Genomic DNA, 19,296 nt, shown 5'->3' on the forward strand with positions numbered 1-19,296 from the left:
AGGGGCGTGGCCACGAGCGCGGTGGGTGGGGCGCTTGGAACCACTTGGCCACGCCTATCGGGAAAGTCGAGCGGGCCCGGAACGAAGGGCTTCGGCAATCTCCGTCGCCTGCTTCCCCCTGCTGGCCGGTCCGAACCTCCTCGGCGCCTGGCTGTGCAGCTGCGGCCGGGTCTGAGCCCGGGACTGCATCAGCCAGTGGCTGGGCACAGGAGCGAGCAGCCGCAGCCCGAGGCAGAGCCGGCCCGGCCATAGGATGCTTTCGGGGCCCCTGCCTTGGGCTCCGCGCTTTAGGGGGCTCTGCGCGGCCCAGGGCAGGCCATATGGTATTGGCAGGGGGCTGGCCCTGGGAGTAGGGGCCAAGCCCATTCCCGCACGCACTGGCAAGGAGAAGAGGAGCAACCCAGCCTCAAGCCACTCTGATCTTCCAGCTCCCAGCCATGTTGCTCAGGGGAAGGAGAGGGAGCCAGTGTTCCCTGGAAGTCCTGTGCTTGGGCAGCTGCCCAGGAGCAATTCAGATGATTAGCAGGGCTCCCAGAGCAGGTGTTTCTAGTGATGGTGCACATAACAAAATTTATTCCACACATAGATGGGGAAGAGATAGAGGGACCATTAGTGGGACTGCACTCACTGGTGACGGGACATGGAGGCTGCGTTTAGATTGGCATGATTTTCCGGAAATGCTTTTCACAGAAAAGTTTTCCGTTAAAAGCATTTTCGGAAGAGTGTCTAGATTGGCACGGACGCTTTTCCGCAAAAGCACTTTTTGCGGAAAAGTGTCCATGCCAATCTAGACACACTTTTCCGCAAAAAAAGCCCCGATCGCCATTTTTGCAATCTGGGCTTTTTTGCGGAAAACAAATCTCAGCTGTCTACATTGGCCCTTTTGCGCAAAAGGGACTTTTGCCTGAACGGGAGCAGAATAGTATTTCCGCAAGAAGCACTAATTTCTTACAGTAGGAAGTCAGTGCTTTTGTGGAAATTCAAGCGGCCAGTGTAGACAGCTGGCAAGTTTTTCCGGAAAAGCGGCTGATTTTTTGGAAAAACTGGCCAGTCTAGACACAGCTGGGCTACGTCTACACTGGCCCCTTTTCCAGAAGGGGCATGTTAATTTCAGCGATCGCAATAGGGAAATCCGCGGGGGATTTAAATATCCCCCGCGGCATTTAAATAAAAATGTCCGCCGCTTTTTTCCGGCTTTTAGAAAAGCCAGAAAAGAGCGTCTACACTGGCCCCGATCCTCCGGAAAAAGCGCCCTTTTCCGGAGGATCTTATTCCTACTTTGAAGGGCGCTTTTTCCGGAGGATCGGGGCCAGTGTAGATGCTCTTTTCCGGCTTTTCTAAAAGCCGGAAAAAAGCGGCGGACATTTTTATTTAAATGCCGTGGGGGATATTTAAATCCCCCGCGGATTTCCCTATTGCGATCGCTGAAATTAACATGCCCCTTCTGGAAAAGGGGCCAGTGTAGACGTAGCCCTGGAGTGTTGTGGTCGGGAGTCAGAAAAGCGGTTCAGGCAGGGGGCCTGGTCACTATTTCCTGGTGAGTGCAGGGGCAGGCCTTATTCCTGCTGCCAGTACCAGACCTCCACTCACTCCATTCTCCCTCTCTCTGTTACTCACTCTTCCCCTCCCTCATTTTCACTGGATGGGTCAGGGAGTTAGGGTCAGGGTGGAGGTTATAAGAGGCAGGAGAAGTCTTTGCCTTCCCAAACTGTTGCTAGCCTAGCCCCACCCATACTCTGCTCCCACAACACCTGCTGTAGTGTATTGGGGTTGGAGTGTTGCCACCCTTGAGTGCCAGTGCTTTCTCTGCTCCGGGGCTGGGGAAGTTGGGGCCACATGCCACCCACCCTCCCCATGTTCTGCAGCTGGAGAAGCTGGGGCCACGTGTTGCCCTCGCTCCCCATGGTGTTAGGGGGGACTTGGCTCCCCTGGGGTATGGGGCCTGGGCAGAAAGGGGCTGGGAACTTGCCCACTTTTACCCACTGCCCATGGTTAGGGTACAGGGGGTGAGGGCTTCAGCTGGGATGCTGGCTCTGGGGTAGGGCAGGGCTATGGAGTTTGGGGTACAGAAAAGGATATGGGTTCTGGGTGGCAGTATGGGCATGAGAGGGGGCACCAGGATCCCTTTTCAACGGGGTGTCCTGGTCCAAAACTAGACACCTGGTTTCTCTGCCTCAGGGCAGTTTGAAACCTGGCATATCATTGTCATTGGGGCCCTGTGCAGCTAATACCCTGGTCCCCCACATGCACAGCACTATGCACAGGCTTGACAACAGGCAGGCCCCACAGTGTAGTGATACCATGTTGTCAGGCCCCTGTGTGACTGCCACACAGGGCCCTCCCACTACAGCAGTGGTTCCCAAACTTTTTGGTATCACACCCCCTTTTTGATTTGAGAAACCCTCATCCTCTCTCCCCCTGCAAAAAAAGCAGCAGCAAAATTTTGAGGGGGCGGGGGGGAAGAGGAACTGACAGGGGCCACAAATAAAAAATAGCAAAACTTGCCCTTTTAAGAGCAGAGCAGGCATTGCCCTTCTAAGGCAGCCATTTTGAAGTCTGCCCTAGGGTGCTCCATCCTTCCCCTGCCCCACCCAGCCCAAGCTGCAAGGACCGGGCTCTTTCTTGGGGAGGGGATTGATAGGGGGGGGGATGGGTCACCTTGCACCCCCTCTGAATTTCTTCACACACCCCCAGGGGCATGTACCGTATTTTCCGGCGTATAAGACGACTTTTTATGCTAAAAAACATCCCCCAAAAATTGGGGGTCGTCTTATACGCCGGGTATACAGGCAGTCCCCGACTTGCAGGTACGAACGAGGCTTTGCAAAGCCTCGGGGGAAGCCGGCAGCGGGGCAGCCCAGACACGCCGCGGCTGTCCCGCTGCCGGCGTCCTCAGAGGCTTTGCTCCCGGTGTCCCTGGTCTGCTGGAGACGGTCCCCAGCAGACCAGGGGCACCAGGAGCAAAGCCGCAGCCGTAGCGGGGTCCCGCGCCTCCCCGGCTTTGCCAGAGCAAAGCCTCAGAGGCGTGGGACCCCTCCGCCTTCCCGGCTTTGCTCCCGGTGCCTCTGGTCTGCTGGGGACCGTCTCCAGCAGACCAGGGACACCGGGAGCAAAGCCTCTGAGGACGCCGGCAGCGGGACATGTTTTAACTAGAAAATTAGGGTGTTGTCTTATACGCCCAGTCGCCTTATACGCCGGAAAATACGGTACCTCCCCCAGTTTGGGAACCTATGCCCTACAGCATCAGTGGGCACAGAAGCACCACAATCCTTTCACCCTAGAATTGAGGGGCACACTGACCCAGCCACGTGGAAAGCCCAGATGAATGCTACACCCCTGGCCTGTGTCTAGACTGGCAAGTTTTTCCGCAAAATTAGCCGCTTTTCCGGAAAAACTTGCCAGCTGTCTACACTGGCCGCTTGAATTTCCGGAAAAGGACTGACGATCTAATGTAAAATCATCAGTGCTTTTCCGGAAAAACTGTGCTGCTCCCGTTCAGGCAAAAGTATTTTTCCGGAAAAGGGCCAGTGTAGACAGCATAGTACTGTTTTCCACAAAAAGCCCCGATGGCCAAAATGACGATCAGGGCTTTTTTGCGGAAAAGCGCGTCTAGATTGGCCACGGACGCTTTTCTGGAAAACGTGCTTTTCCGGAAAAGCACCTGCCAATCTAGACGCGCTTTTCCGAAAATGCTTATAACGGAAAACTTTTCCGTTAAAAGCATTTCCGGAAAATCATGCCAGTGTAGACGTAGCCCTGCTGTAACTGCTCTGGGCATAGAGTCCTTCAGCCTCCAGAGCCACCAAGTCAAAACTTTCATAAGCACTACATTCCCCATTCAGGGCCACTTTGTAGTTATTCTGTGGAAAAGAGCCGTTAACATTGATGCTGACTTAACCTCTGATTTATGCTCCAGCTGGCACTGGAAAAATGTCATATTTAATTGTATTCCCTTAAACCAACAGTGACCAGATTAACTGGCCCTTAACCTATCAGGCTTTCTATTTTAGAAATTTCAGGATAATACAGTACCATGCTACTTTATTTTGGTAGTTTCATTCATGGAAAGTGCATTTTAAAATGTATACAGATTTAAACAATTAAGATAGCAATAGCAGAAGAAATTGATACAGTAAAGGGAGAAAACACATTGAAATGATATGAAAGGAGGAGAGTGTGAGATGGAAAAAAAATATAGAAAAATTGTTCCAGATAGCAGGAGCTACAGGGGAACGGCTGTTGCATCAACGATGGTGAATTTCTGCACAGAGAAGAATTTAGTGCTTGAATAGGCAGAGGAAGATAGAGAGAACAACAGGGTCCATTAGCTAATGAGTTTTTAAACAATGAGGTAGTCAAATTTTGAGCTGGATCAAGAAATTAATATGGAGTGTGATAGATCTGGAAATAAGCCTAATTATTTATCATGTGTTCAGTGAGATCTATTTTATGCATAGAGAGTCAATTCCATAGCAGGTTGGTCAGGAAATGCAGGCAGGAAGGAGAACAATAGCCTAGATAACCTCATCTCAGGGAAATCCCAGAACTATTGACTTTAAAATGTTGCTACTCTAACACTCTGCTGAATCACCTGAGCTGACAGGTTTAACCAGGCTTCAAAAAACACAGGAGAACAAAGGACTCCAATGGATTCAGAAGGAGTTTGAGGGCCCAAGGTTGAGGGGCAAAGCGGAGGCTGTTGGGAAGCTTGCTGACAAACCTCAATACAAAGAAAGGCCTTCCTAGAATTCTGGGTAAAATAGCTATGCAAGATATTCTTTAAAAAAAATCCTCTGACAGAATTTCCACTCTGCAGAAAGATCCATTCTGCTTCTGAACCAAAAGAATTTTCAAAACTTCCAATGGAAGGAAAAGTCTGAAAAGAATCATTTAGAAGTTGTACAGAAACTTAGCATTTAGAAAGTTTTGGAACAAAATGGAGCCTCAAGCTCTAAGGCACTGTCATGTTTTTGGGGCTTCTAGGCTCCAGGTCCCTAGCACTACGGGCTGATGGGGGGCTGGAAGCCTAGAAGCCTAGCAAATCGTGTATTAGTCAGGTGCCTTAGAACTTGGTTGCCAGGGCTCCCTGGACATCCAGGCTCCCTGCTACGGAGCTGAGCCTTAGCTGGAGCAAGGGCTGCTAGCCTCCTGGCATCAGGGGCAACCTGTGGATGTAGGCAACCTCGGCAGTTGCTTAGGGCACCGCGTTTAATGTGGTGCCCAGTGATGACGTCACGCCATTGAGGGCTATGGAGGTGGGAGCACTGATCGCGCATTCCACCTAGGGCGCCAGTTGCCGGCAGCTCTGAGCCGCTCCTGCCTGCATATATGGCAGGGTTCTCAGGGCTTCCACATTCTATGGAACAGAAATGGGATCTTGGAAGCTTCATCACCACTGGGGTCCCTCCCTGACTTGGGGTAGCCTGCATGGTGGGGCTGCCTTGGGGCCACACACTCCTGGATGCTCTTGTCTACAGGTTTCCTGCCACTTCACATCTCCACGTGTCTCCTCAGAAGTTAATCAAAACATTTTTGCGAAATGTTTTGGTTTCAACAAATTGTCATTTTCCAATGAAAACCTCAGAAAATTCCCTACCAGTTCTAGCTGCAAACTCCTTTTCTCTTCGGGCTTCTGCCAACAACTTCCTCCTTCAGTTTTAGCCTACATCTAGACTACACGCCTTTTTCGAATATTTTCAAAAAAGCCTCTTTCAAAAAAAAAAGTGTATCTAGACTACAACCAGTACTTTCTAAAGAGCAAGCTGCTTTTTCAAAAGAGAGCACTCAGGCAGTCTGGATGCTATCCTTCCAAAGAGCACAGTTTGCATTACATTTTTGAAAAAAGGCGCTATTCCTCATAAAACAAGTTTTTCCGCAGTCGAAAAAACTGCCACGTTCTTTCGATTTACTGTCAACAGAACGCGGCAGCAGTCTAGATGCAGTTAAAGATTTTTCGAAAAAAAGGCCACTTTTTGAAAAATCCGTATAGTCTAGACACACCCTTAGAATATGATCCGCTTGCTCCCAACTGATGATCAGTTTGCTTCTCTTTGACACCAGCTGTCAGTCTTTTAAACTCCCCACTTGACTCTTGCCCCTATATCCGATCCTTCTCACTGTATTCCCCATTCCAGAAATTTCTGTTCTCTTTAGAATATCACTGCCAGTCTGCCTTTTATTTGGGGGGAGTATTCTGTATTAAAATAATTTATTCTCTTTCAGTAATCATGAAGCCTAAACTGAAGTGAGGGAAAGACGTCTCCGAATATTGCTCACAACAGTTTGCATGTTCTTTATGATAACTGAAAATACATCCTCCAGATATGAGGTGTAAGGTTACAAGAAGTGTAAGGTCACTAATATGTGACCAGGGTAGCGTTGCAACACCTGTTCTGCTTTAGAGGCTTTTTCCGATACGTGGTTAAGCTGCAATCCTGACAAACACAGAGAAAATGGTTTTCATTTGGCTGGGGGAGAAAAATAATTGAAGAAAACATGCATTGAAGGCCACATTATCTTAGGAACTGTTACACTTGGGTTGATGAACTCACATTGAATGAAAACAGACAGCCAGAGCTATTCTTAGCTAACATGTCATTTTACTAAAACAAGAGGTCAACTCAGCTTGATTACCAATTGATTTCTCTGGTAGCCTAAAAAAAATTCTGACTGACACCTTGATTACTTCCCAGACCTGAACAAGAGTTCCGTAAGCTTAAAAGCTTGTCTTTCATCAACAAAAGTTGCACCAACACAAGATATTACCTTCACCGGGATCTCTAAAAGTATGAAGTGATATCTCAGCTAGACCGTACTGCAGTCTTTCCAAGACGACCTTATTCAAAATAAAATAAGCAATGGCGGGGAGGGGAGGGGTGGGAGAAGGTTTGAGAGGAAGGAAACATTACTGCAATCAATGCTGAGCTTAACAAAATTGTAGAAAGCTCAGTTAGGAAAGGGTTACTGCAAGGCCTAACTAACGAGAAGTCCCGTGGCACCTTAGACTAACAGATTTATTGGCGCATAAGCTTTCGTGGGCAAAGACCCACTTGGTCAGATACATGTAGTGGAAATTCCAGAGGCTGGTATAAATATACAGACGTAAGAAAAGAGTTCCAATCAAGAGTAAGGCTAGAGATAACGAGCTCAATTCAGTGAGGGAGGATGAGGCCCGCTTCTAGCAGCTGATGTGGAGGTGCTAACACCAATGGGCTATGTCTACACTGGCAGCTTCTTGCACAAGAATTCTTTTGTGGAAGAGTTCTTGCGCAAAAAGTCTTCCACAAGAGTGCATCTTCATGGGCATGTGCTTTTGCGCAAGAGCTGTGCTTTTGCGGAAGAGCATCCATGGCAGTGTAGATGCTGTCTTGTGCAAGAAAACTGATGACCATTTTAACCATAGGGGTGTAGAAGCTGTAGAAACCATTTCATATTTAGCTAGAAGCCATCTTGTGTAACAGAAACCATTCTAGCTTTTCTCTCAAGCACGTAGACCAGAGTGAACTTTCTGTCACCCCGTGAGAAGAGGCCTACAGGATGGGCTATTGGTATGTGTTAATTGGGCTGGTTGGGACAGGAGATGTACTCCCTCGTACCTGTCCGCCATCTTGTTGATAAGGCTTTGTTTTTCCAAGTTTAATTGAGGATTTCTGTAATTGGAGGCCCTGACGTCAGACTGTTTGGTTAAGGGTATAAAGATACTAGGATTGATTGTATTAGCAGCCTTACTGGGCCTGGCTTTGCCTCATGCTGTGCTTTATTAATTAATAAAGCTGTTTGTTAGCTGCCTAAACAGAAAGGAGTGGTTTTTTTGCTTCAACAATTTGGAGGTTCCACCGAGATTCCTAATGCACCACTTGCCCATATGGACGGACCTGCACTCCACTTCCAAACCTCTCAGAGCGCTCAAGAGAAGGTAAGGAGATACCTGTTATGAAATCTCCTGGTGAGGGCTTAGGATTTGGAGTGACGGCCGGCCATTGGGGTAAGGGGAGCTACGGAATTCAATTTTGTGGAGCGGCTAACAATTTTGTCTGTCTGTGTCTGTCTTTGTCTATTAGGCCTGTCTTGTGTGTCACAGTTCCAAAAGGGCACACCGGTGTTTCTAGTGAGGCAGCCATGCACTGGACCATCTGTGTTCGGACGCGAAAAGCTGGTGTGGTGCCATTACTCTCTCAGCACATGGAACTGTGGGAAAACTTTGTCGTCTCTTTCTGTTATTTGTGGACGTAGTACTGACCTCTGAGGCTAACCCCAGGCCATAGTACCCCATTCCGCCAGGCTGTCTCCAGGCGCCAGGACGTGGTGTTCTGCCAGGCTGGGGCAGGTGCTGGAAACCCCTGCGAGCCAGGTGGACTTTGAGTCCAGTGCCTCGCAACCAAAAAGGGGGGGGGGGGAAATCAGTGCGAGCAGGTGAATTCTTAATTCGGTGACTCGCAGAAGAGAATAGTGTAAGCAGGCGGACTTTTGGTTCGGTGCCTTACAGAATCTGTTTAAGCACGCACAGAAAATGGGGGTAGGTCAGTCTACAGGAATTCCAGTGCCTTTATGATAAGTGCCTTCTGGTATAGGATCCTAATGAAGTCTGATATTAAGTGCCGGGTGTCTTAGGGCAGCGCCACTTTATAGAAACACCCATGGGATTTGGACAATAAAGATGCATCTAAATGTGGAAACTGTAGGGAAAATGTGAAAAAGGAGAGAAAAAAATTTGTGTGTGGAAAATGAGTATGAATGTAATGAGTGAAGTATGAATGCCGCTGCATAGATCTGACACTTGAGCTGATCCCAGCTGCACCAGGGTTCTCCCACGAGGGAGCTCTGAATGCAAAGGGGGGGGTAAGCTGAACCTCGAGACTCAGCAGATATATGCGGGAGTGACGACTCCCCTTATTTCATGAGCTGCTAAGGTCTGACACTCTAGACCCGGCAGACTCTTTCTTTGGAGTGTGTAAAGTTAGTTTAGGTGGGGGTTAGTCTAAACATCCCCCACACACTGCCGAAAGGCACCCCTGTATACTACTTGTACGTGCATAATGGTCCAAGGACCTGTAAGCATTTAACAGATTTGAAAAGAGGAAAAATTAAAGCCCTGAGGGATGAAAGTAAAGCTGAGAAAAGCAAAAATCCGCCCTGCAGTAAGATAGGTAACTTACAAACTTGCTGCAGTGCCTCTGTGCCAAAATAATGCACAAGAAGTGAAAAAAAAAAAAGAGAGAGATTTCTCAGTTGGCACACCTGTATCAACCAAGATGTGTGTGTGGGGGGGAGGAAATTTGACACAACACCACCCTTCTACCCCTCTTTATAACGCATACACAGATAGGAGACATAAAAAATAACTGAAAGGAATTAGCTCTTCCCTTTGAAAACACGGGCTCCTGTAACAAACTTGCCCGATCCAAAGCAAAACACAAAGTTTAAAATAAGTTTAACAGTTTAAGGAAAGTGTTCCTCCAAATCCTAAGGGGAAAAAAAACTGCTTTAAGAAATGACTCCTTGTTTCTTGTCGTCTCTTTTGGTCATCTCAGCAAAGAAACAGTCAAGTTAAACATTTGGCTACAGACACTTTGTTAAATCTATTAAAGGGAAAATAAGGAATTCTACTGAAACTTAATTGGTTAACCACATAAAAGATTAGAATCTATACATTGTAAATTTGTAAAACCTGCACCCTAAGGGTTAAATGTGTCTTCCAAGGAAACTAATTATTGTTTAAAAAAATCCAAGCCCAGAAACTTCACGGTGTTTCTGTTCAAGGCTGAGCTGATAGCACTTTTGGCTTGCTTTCAGATCCAAGGTTGTGTGTGTCTGCAAACTGCCTGTCTGTTCTGGAAGGGGGGCACTGTCCCCCATAAGTAAGTCTGTAAGATTGCATGTGATTCTTTTCAGGAAAATGAAAGCTTTTTTGCTTGCTGGAACACTAACTGGCCAACCAACACCTTGTGCTAAGGAAAAGCATTATAGCTTCACACATTAAGCCTAATCTGTGGCACAAGAGGGAAACTGAGGCATGCCACTGTTGAGGAGGGCTAGCAACTCTAAGGTAATTCAAGGGAGTGGAAAGTCACGAGTACCAATGAAGCCCCCTTGTTCTCGGAAAATTGCAGCTCACTCGCCCATGGAAGTGGTAAGGAACTAGCTGTAACCAGTACCCTTAGCAGATCTTAGGCAGTATTTTAAGTTATAATGGGCCACCTTGACGGGGGTAGAAATGTTTTCTTGTCTTTCAGATCATCAGAAAGCACTGGTGCCAGCTGAAGAAAAACAAACAAACAAACAACAAAAACCATGGTTCTGTGTCATGACATAATAAGTTTGTGTTCTGTGTTCTGTCCAGATTTGTCTTGTGTGTCTTGATTGTGATATATGTATTTCAAACATTGTTGTGTGTACAATATTGTTGTTTTAATGAAAGAATAATTTAAGTCCCTTGAATAATCTTAACTTTGTGCTTACACAGATGGCTTTTTTGCTTTTATAATTCTAGTGGAGTTTTAGTAGCAGGCTATGCAGTTTGTATTATCTGGAATGTAGTGAAATCTGCTCCCCTACCTGCTGTTTTTCCCTTCTCTCCTACCACCGCCAGCTCCTTTGCGGTCTCTGTCAGAACTGGCCCTCCTGCAAGACCAAGCCCCAGAATCGGAAAAGCAGGAGTGGAGACTGGCAGGGTGCACCTTGCGCCCAGACCACTTGTGGTGCAGCTCTGATGGCCACATTGTTGCCCCAGCGGTCTTGCTACCTCACCTTGCCTCCGTGCTCCATGGATTGTCGCACGTTGGCAAAGAGGGGATGGTAGCAATCCTAAGAACAAAATTGGTTTGTTCCCAAATTCTCCCAAGCAGCCAAAGATTACTGTCTGGCTAGCCCTGTCTGCCAAGCCTACAACGTGGGTAAACCTGTAAAGACAGTTCTGGCAACCAGACCTCCGCCTTTGGGACCATTTCTGAATTTACAAATGGACTTTATTCAATTGCCTAACTGTCAATCCTTTGAATATGTGCTGGTTATTGTTTGCTTGTTTTCGGGATGGGTAGAAGCTTATCCCTGCAGGAAAGCTGATGCCATCACAGTGGCAAAGAAACTTCTAAATCATTTCATCCCATCATGGGGAATATACCTTGTGATCTCCAGTGATAAAGGTACACACTTTACTGGACAAATTGTTCAAAAACTGGCAAAGTACTACTCTACCAGACAAGCACTGCACTGTGCACGACACCCGGAGAGTGCAGAAGCAGTAAAAAGATGAAACAGGATTTTAGAGAACTAACTTGCTAAAATATGTGAAAACTCTGGCTTAACATGGGTAGAAGCACTCCCGATTGCCCTAATGCGCATGAGAGCCACTCCTAATCAGAAAACTGGATTCAGTCCACATGAAATTGCATGTGGCCGACCTATGAGACTGTTAAGCAGCCCAGAAATTAACCTGGCTGATGCCACACTTGTTAAAGGAAGAATAGTCAAGTATTGTCAAGAACTTATGAGGTGTGTACAGTCTTATCATTCACAAGTTAAGGACGCCTTCCAGGAGGCCCCGACTGAGCCGTGCCATAAACTACAACCAGGAGACTGGGTTTGTGTGAAGATTCACCAGCGAAAGACTGCCCTGGAACCCAGGTGAAAGGGTCCCTACCAAGTCCTTACCACTCATACTGCTGTAAAGTGCGAGGGATTGCCCACTTGGATTCACGCCTCTCACTGCAAACTGGTTCCAGCGCCTATAGAGGTTGGCCCCAACAAGGAGCACTGCAGACCTGGTAGCAGAGACTCAGGTCCAGAAGCAGACAGGGATCACCGCAGACCTGGTACCAGAAACCCAGGTCCAGAAGTAGACGGGGATCAACGCAGGCTTGGTACCGGCAATCCAGGCCCAGAAGCAGATGATCCTAAGAGACCGAGGCCAAGGTACCAGCTGCGGCCCAAAGAACTTGCCAGCGCTAGGTGAAGCAAACTACGAAGTCCTGAAGAACAGCCAGCATGAGGCTGGACAAACAATTCATGTTGAGCTTATGCTTAATCTTGTTTTTAATACCTAGCAGTTATAACCTATATGGTTCAAATGTGTTTATGCTTTTAATGAACCAGAGATCTCCCGGAAAAGGGTTTATTTTCTGGAAAATCGCGTCTAGACTGGCGCTTTTCTCCGGCAAAAACCCCGAGCCGGAAAAAAGCGGCAGCCATGTAAATGCAAATGCCGCGGGGGATATTTAAATCCCTCGCGGATTTGCAATTCCGAAGTGTCTCATTAGCATCCCTTTTCCGGAAAGGGATGCCAATGTAGACACAGCCGTAATGGTTCAGGAGCCAGGGTGGGAAAAAGCCCAAACCGAATTGCCCTAGACTATGTCCTAGCTTAGTAAGGGTGGGGTTTGTGCCTTAGTGGGAAGAGAATGGTGTGTGTATATCACTGACACCAGCAAGGAAGTAGAAGAAGATGTCTCAGAGATTGAAAAAACTGTGGAAAGCCTAAGACAGGAGAAAAGCTGGACCCTCTGAGGCTGGTGGAAAGGTTGGTTTGGACATGTGGGAACTTGGATTTTGCAAGTAGTTTTAGTATTGGCTATATTCTTTTGTGCTTATTGCTGTTTCTTGTTAATCAATTGCTTTATTTCTTGTATTCTGGAAAACACAAGACAGACCCTTACCAAAGGGAATGTAGAACTCATGATGTTAAAATAGGATGAGCAGAGAAAGGAACAAGAAATGTACATAAATACTTTAATGGAAAAATAGAGGTATAAAATGGTTTCAAGGTTAGCCTTTAAAAGGCTAAAAGGGGGGAGTTGTAGAAGCTGTAGAAACCATTTCATATTTAGCTAGAAGCCATCTTGTATAACAGAAACCATTACAGCTTTTCTCTCAAGCACGTAGACCAGAATGAACTTTCTGTCACCCCGTGACAAGAGGCCTACAGGATGGGCTATTGGTATGTGTTAAATGGGCTAGTTGGGACAGGAGATGTACTCCCTCATACCTGTCCACCATCTTGTTGATAAGGCTTTGTTTTTCCAAGTTTAATTGAGGATTTCTGTAATTGGATGCCCTGACGTCAGACTGTTTGGTTAAGGGTATAAAGATACTAGGATTGATTGTATTAGCAGCCTTACTGGGCCTGGCTTTGCTGGGACCACGTTTGGCTCATGCTGTGCTTTATTAATTAATAAAGCTGTTTGTTAGCTGCCTAAACAGAGAGGAGCGTTTTTTGCTTCAACAGGGGCTTCTTGCGCAAGAAATTCATGTTGCCTGTCTACACTGGCCTCTTCTGGAAGAGCTCTTGCACAAGAGGGCTTCTTCCTGAGAGGGAGTGTCAGAGTTCTTGCGCAAGAAGCCCTGATTTTCTACAGTACAACGTCAGTTTACTTGCGCAAGAATGCGCAGCCAGTGAAGACAGGCGGCATGTTTTTGTGCAAGAGCAGCCATTTTTGCACAAGAACGCATCAGTGTAGACACAACCCAAGAGAGGAGAAACTGCTTTTGTAGTTAGCTAGCCATTCACAGTCTTTGTTTAATCCTAAAATGATTGTATCAAATTTGAAGATCAATTGTAGCTCTGCAGTTTCTCTTTGAAGTCTGTTCTTGATGGGTTTTTTTGTTGCAGGATGGCTACTTTTAAATCTGCTACTGTGTGTCCAGGGAGATTGAAGTGTTCTCCTACAGGCTTTTGTGTATTTCCATTCCTGCTATGTGTCTGTTTATTCTTTTATGTAGGGACTGTCCAGCTTGGCCAATGTATATGGCAGAGGGGCATTGCTGGCACATGATTGCATATTACATTGGTAGATGTGCAGATGAATGAGCCCATAATGGTGTGGTTGATGTGGTTAGGTCCTGTGATGGTGTTGCTGGTGTAGCTATGTGGGCAGAGTTGGCACCCAGGTTTATTGCAGGGATTGGTTCTAGAGTGGGAGTTACTGTGGTGCGGTGCGTAGTTGTTGGTGAGAATTTGCTTCAGGTTGGCGGGTTGTCTGTGGGCAAGGACTGGCCAACCTGAAGCAAATTCTCACCAACAACTACGCACCGCACCACAGTAACTCCCACTCTAGAACCAATCCCTGCAATAAACCTGGGTGCCAACTCTGCCCACATAGCTACACCAGCAACACCATCACAGGACCTAACCACATCAGTCACACCATCACGGGCTCATTCATCTGCACATCTACCAATGTAATATATGCAATGATGTGCCAGCAATGCCCTGTGCCATATACCTCAGCCAAACTGGACAGTCCCTACGTAAAAGAATAAATGGACGTGTCGAGGGGTGGGTTCCCCCTCAGCATTGGGGCCGCCTCGCCGGATAATGTCCCCATGCATCAGCCCCTCTGTCTGGTCACTATGACCTTCTACTAGGGTATATACAGCCCTTGAGGCCTAGTCACAAAAAAAGCCTCTTTTGGCCAGGGAGTTGTTTGTCCAGGATAGGGAAAAGAGTGGTAGGGGGACCCAGGCCCTCCCTCTCCACCAGGTCCCAGCCCAGGGCCCTTTAGGCAGAGACTATTGCTCCAGCCTATTCGGCAAGGAATCCAGCCGCTACACACCAAGACACTGTCCCAGTTCTCTGCCCTGGGCTGCTTCCTACCATGCCCTGGTTGCCCTGTAGTCTGCTTGCCTCCAAGCCCGGTCCTTATCAGGGGCTGGCGCTGGGGTTGCAGGCATTTCTCCCTCCTAGGCAGTGGTGGTTGCTGGCTTTGCTCTGGGTTGGCTGTGGCTCTTGCATCAGCTGCTGTAGAAACACTGGGGAGAGAAGGGGTGCAGCCTGACCTACTCCTTCCCCCAGCAGCTTCCTTACCTGGAGGGCTCTCTCTCCTTTTATAATCTGTCTCTGCTGGGAGCATGCCCAGCAGAGCTGGATGGGTGGGGCCTTCTCAGCCAACTGGGCCTGGGCTACTCTCTGCCCTTCAGTGTGAGGCCTGTCTGCCCCATCACAGGACACAAATCAGATGTCAGGAATGGCAATACACAAAAACCTGCAGGGGAACACTTCAATCTCCCTGGACACACAGTAGCAGATTTTAAAGTTGCCATCCTGCAACAAAAAAAAAACTTTAAGAACAGACTTCAAAGAGAAACTGCAGAGCTACAATTCATCTGCAAATTTGATACAATCATTTTAGGATTAAGCAAAGACTGTGAATGGCTAGCCAACTACAAAAGCAGTTTCTCCTCTCTTGGGCTACGTCTACACTGGCATGATTTTCCGAAAATGCTTTTAACGGAAAAGTTTTCCATTAAAAGCATTTTCGGAAAAGCACGTCTAGATTGGCAGGATGCTTTTCTGCAAAAGCACTTTTTGCGGAAAAGCATCCATGGCCAATCTTAGACGCGGTTTTCCACAAAAAAGCCCTGATCGCCATTTTCGCGATCGGGGCTTTTTTGTGGAAAACAGTACGATGCTGTCTACACTGGCCCTTTTGCGCAAAAGTCTTTTGGAAAAAGACTTTTGCCCGAACGGGAGCAGCATAATATTTCCGGAAAAGCACTGATGATTTTACAGGAGATCGTCAGTGCTTTTCCAGAAATTCAAGCGGCCAGTGTAGACAGCTGGCAAGTTTTTCTGCAAAATCAAATGATTTTGCAGAAAAACTTGCCAGTCTAGACACAGCCTTGGTGTGTACCCCTCCAGATCAGCTGCTAGACGTGGGTCTCATCCTCCCTGACTGAATTTAGCTCATTATCTCTAGCCTTATTCTTGATTGGAACTCTTTTCTTCCTGTATATTTATGCCTCTGGAATTTCCACTACATGCATCTGACGAAGTGGATCTTTGCCCACAAAAGCTTATGCTCCAATAAATCTCTTAGTCTATAAGGTACCACAGGACTTCTCGTTGTTCTTGAAGATTCAGACTAACACGGCTACCCCTCTGATACTTGAAAGGCATAAACGTTACTTTCCAAAATAATCTTCTAGGATTTGCTTATTGCTGATTACCCTGGAATAGAAATAATAGGCTACTGATTACTTTAGTTACTTATGTTATTCCTGGACATTGCAGAAACAGATTGTGGCTGTACTGGATCCCATGAGATCATAATTCAGGCCAAATGAAAGGATTGCCAAGAAAAGTAATGAATAGTAACATGTGCTTAACCTAGGTTGTAGGCTAGTATCCCTTTCAGAAAACCATACATAGAAAAAAGGGTTGTCCAGTAATAGGGAAGCTTGTATAGAAGAGTTCAGGTTTGGATAAATGATCAAGAGGGACTCCAGTAAGGTCCTTTTGGTGGTTGCTAGTAAGAGGAACCTGTAATCTGGATGAATCAAGTTGACTTTGAACAGCAGTGGACAAGCTGCAGGGGTTGTATATGTGGCCCATGAGACATTTTGTTTACTGTTGCCCACTTGCAGGGTTGCCAGATTCCTCCAGTTTCCATACATGTAATTTTTTCTCTACTGGTATTACTGAGGTGACATGCACATAAAACAACAGCAGGTGAAGTGAGGTGCGTGCTGATTTCACAACCACATTGACTGTTAGAGCCGTGTTTCCCCTCTGCATCCAATCAAAGTGTAACCCACACGCATAGGCTATGTCTACACTGGTGGCTTCTTGCGGAAGAACAAGTTGCACAAGGGTTCTTGTGCAAGAAGTCTTGTGCAAGAACACGTCCACACTGCCATGTGTGAGTTGTGCTTTTGCACAAGAGCATCCATGGCAGTGTGGACACTCTCTTGCGCAAGAAAGCTCTGATGGCCTTTTTAGCCGTAGGGCTTTCTTGCGCAAGAAACCCTGGCCTCACGTCCACATTGCCTTCTTCTTCAAGAGCTCCTGCGCAAAAGAGCTTACACCTGTTAGAAAAGAGTGTAGCTCTTGCACAAGATGCCCTCTCTTACCACGTCGTACTGTAAATTTCCTTGCGCAAGAGCGGGCGGGCAGTGTGGACACTCTGTGGGTTCTTGTGCAAGAACTACCATACTTGCGCAAGAAGCCGCCAGTGTAGACATAGCCCTAGCGTGGTTACTGAGCAATGCAAGTGGTACCTAGAGCACAGCAACAGACCAGATCAAGAGACCTCTACAGAATGGGCTGGGAGCCAGCTGGCTTCTAGCTCAGAGGGTAGAGGCTCCTATACTACGCTTCAGAGATCCCAGGTTCAGATCTGCCTGGTGGTAGCTACAAAAGCACTGCTATGATTCACTTGGCTTACCCCACAAATTCTAGGTACACAAGTGCAGTTTGCAAAACTACCCTAGCCTGAGAGATCATCTTGGTAATGACAATCTTGCAGCCCACATGAGATAAAGGAGCCCACTCACTAGCCTTGGTTGCCCATTGCTGTCTTAAGGTGCATCTACAGTGCACCTGTAACTCAAAATAAGCTATGCAAATTGCTTATTTAAGCAATTTAAATATCCCCCGCGGCATTTGCAATTCCGACTGGTCTCATTAGCATCCCTTTTCCGGAAAGGGGTGCCAATGAAGACACAGCCGGTTTGTTTGTAACTGTACTTGTTTTGTCATATCCAAATATAGGTGCTGATCCATCACTAAGCACTGTGCGGATGGATGGACCCCACTACCAGCAGAGCTCAATTGATTCCATTGGGGCTCCATGTAGTTACTTACCCACACAAAGCTTAGGGCAAGATCAGGGCCTTAAACTGTAAGGCTATGTCTGTACTGGCACGATCTTACGCAAAAGTGGCCGCTCTTGCGCAAAAACTTGCTGCCTGTCTACTGGCAGCGTGTTCTTGCGCAAGTAAACTGACATTCTAATGTATGAAATCAGGGCTTCTTGCACCACAACTCTGACGCTCCTGCTCAGGAATAAGCCCTTTTGTGCAACTCTTCTTACGCAAGAGGCCAGAGTAGACAAGCAACATGAATTTCTTGCGCAAGAAAGCTCTATGGTTAAAATGGCCATCAGAGCTTTCTTGCGCAAGACAGCATCTACACTGGCATGGATGCTCTTGTGCAAATGCACATGCCAGTGTAGACGCTCTCTTCTGGAAGAGTTTTTGCAGAAGACTCTTCCGCAAAAGAGTTTTTGCGTGAGAACGCGCCAGTGTAGATGTAGCCTAAAGCTTTGTCTACACTATGGCTTTTGCAGGAAAAGGCAATGCAATTGAAGTGCTGATTAGCATACTGTCACACTTCATTTGCATAAAAAACCCTTTTTGTGCAAGATCCTTATCCCTCTCCGGTTATTGCACAAAAAGGAAACGTCCACACTGCTTGTTTTTGCACAAAAGCGGCTTGGAATAGATTATGCAAATGAAGCGTGACAATATGCTAATCAGCACTTAATTTGCATTGCCTCTTTCGGCAAAAACTGATAGTATAGACATAGCCTTAGATATATGGGACAAACTAATTCCTAGTATAAGTGGGTACAACACCAGGGCTACGTCTAGACCGGCATGATTTTCCGCAAATGCTTTTAACGGAAAAGTTTTCGTTAAAAGCATTTGCGGAAAAGGCCGTCTAGATTGGCATGGACGCTTTTCCGGAAAAGCGTCCGTGCCAATCTAGACGCGCTTTTGTGCAAAAAAGCCCTGATCGCCATTTTCGCGATCGAGGCTTTTTTGCGCAAAACAAATCTGAGCTGTTTACACTAGCCCTTTTGCGCAAAAGGACTTTTGCCCGAATGGGAGCAGTATAGTATTTCCGCAAGAAGCACTGATTTCAAACAGTAGGAAGTCAGTGTTCTTGCAGAAATTCAAGCAGCCAGTGTAGACAGCTGGCAAGTTTTTCTGCAAAAGCAGCTGTTTTTGCGGAAAAACTTGCCAGTCTAGACACAGCCCAATTGAAATGAATGGGAGTGGGGCCTGCTTATGACAGAATTTTAAATACCCACTCAATTTTAAAGCTTTCAGCTTCTTCTCAACTAGATTTAAACAACCCTGACATAACATTAAATGGATGAAAATGCAACAAGCATCCAGTGACACCTGGACTACTATTAATTATGCCTTTTGTCTTTAGCAAGACAAAGGAGATGGAAGAAAAAAATATCTGCAACTTTACTGTCAGAATGGATTAAGGGAAGAAAGGACAAATATTGCTGATTAATACAGAGATCACCTGGAGACATTTATAGAGATTATGAGATCTACCCTGACCTTAAATTTGAAATAGTCTCCTCTTTTCCAAACGTCATAATTTTTACTTTAGTTTTTTTCTAGAGGTTTTTATTTGATCCATCTAAGCAAACATCGTGTTTTAGATAGATACACGTACGCTTGTTTTTGGCAAGGGGACAGAGACGATTTAATTTCTAGGTCCAAGTGTGAGTCCAGTTCAGCTCTGTAGTGTCTGGACATCATTACAGTTAATAGAATCATAGA

This window comes from Pelodiscus sinensis, chromosome 1 (assembly GCF_052426305.1).
Source record: "Pelodiscus sinensis isolate ZL-2025 chromosome 1, ASM5242630v1, whole genome shotgun sequence".
NCBI lineage: Eukaryota > Metazoa > Chordata > Testudines > Trionychidae > Pelodiscus > Pelodiscus sinensis.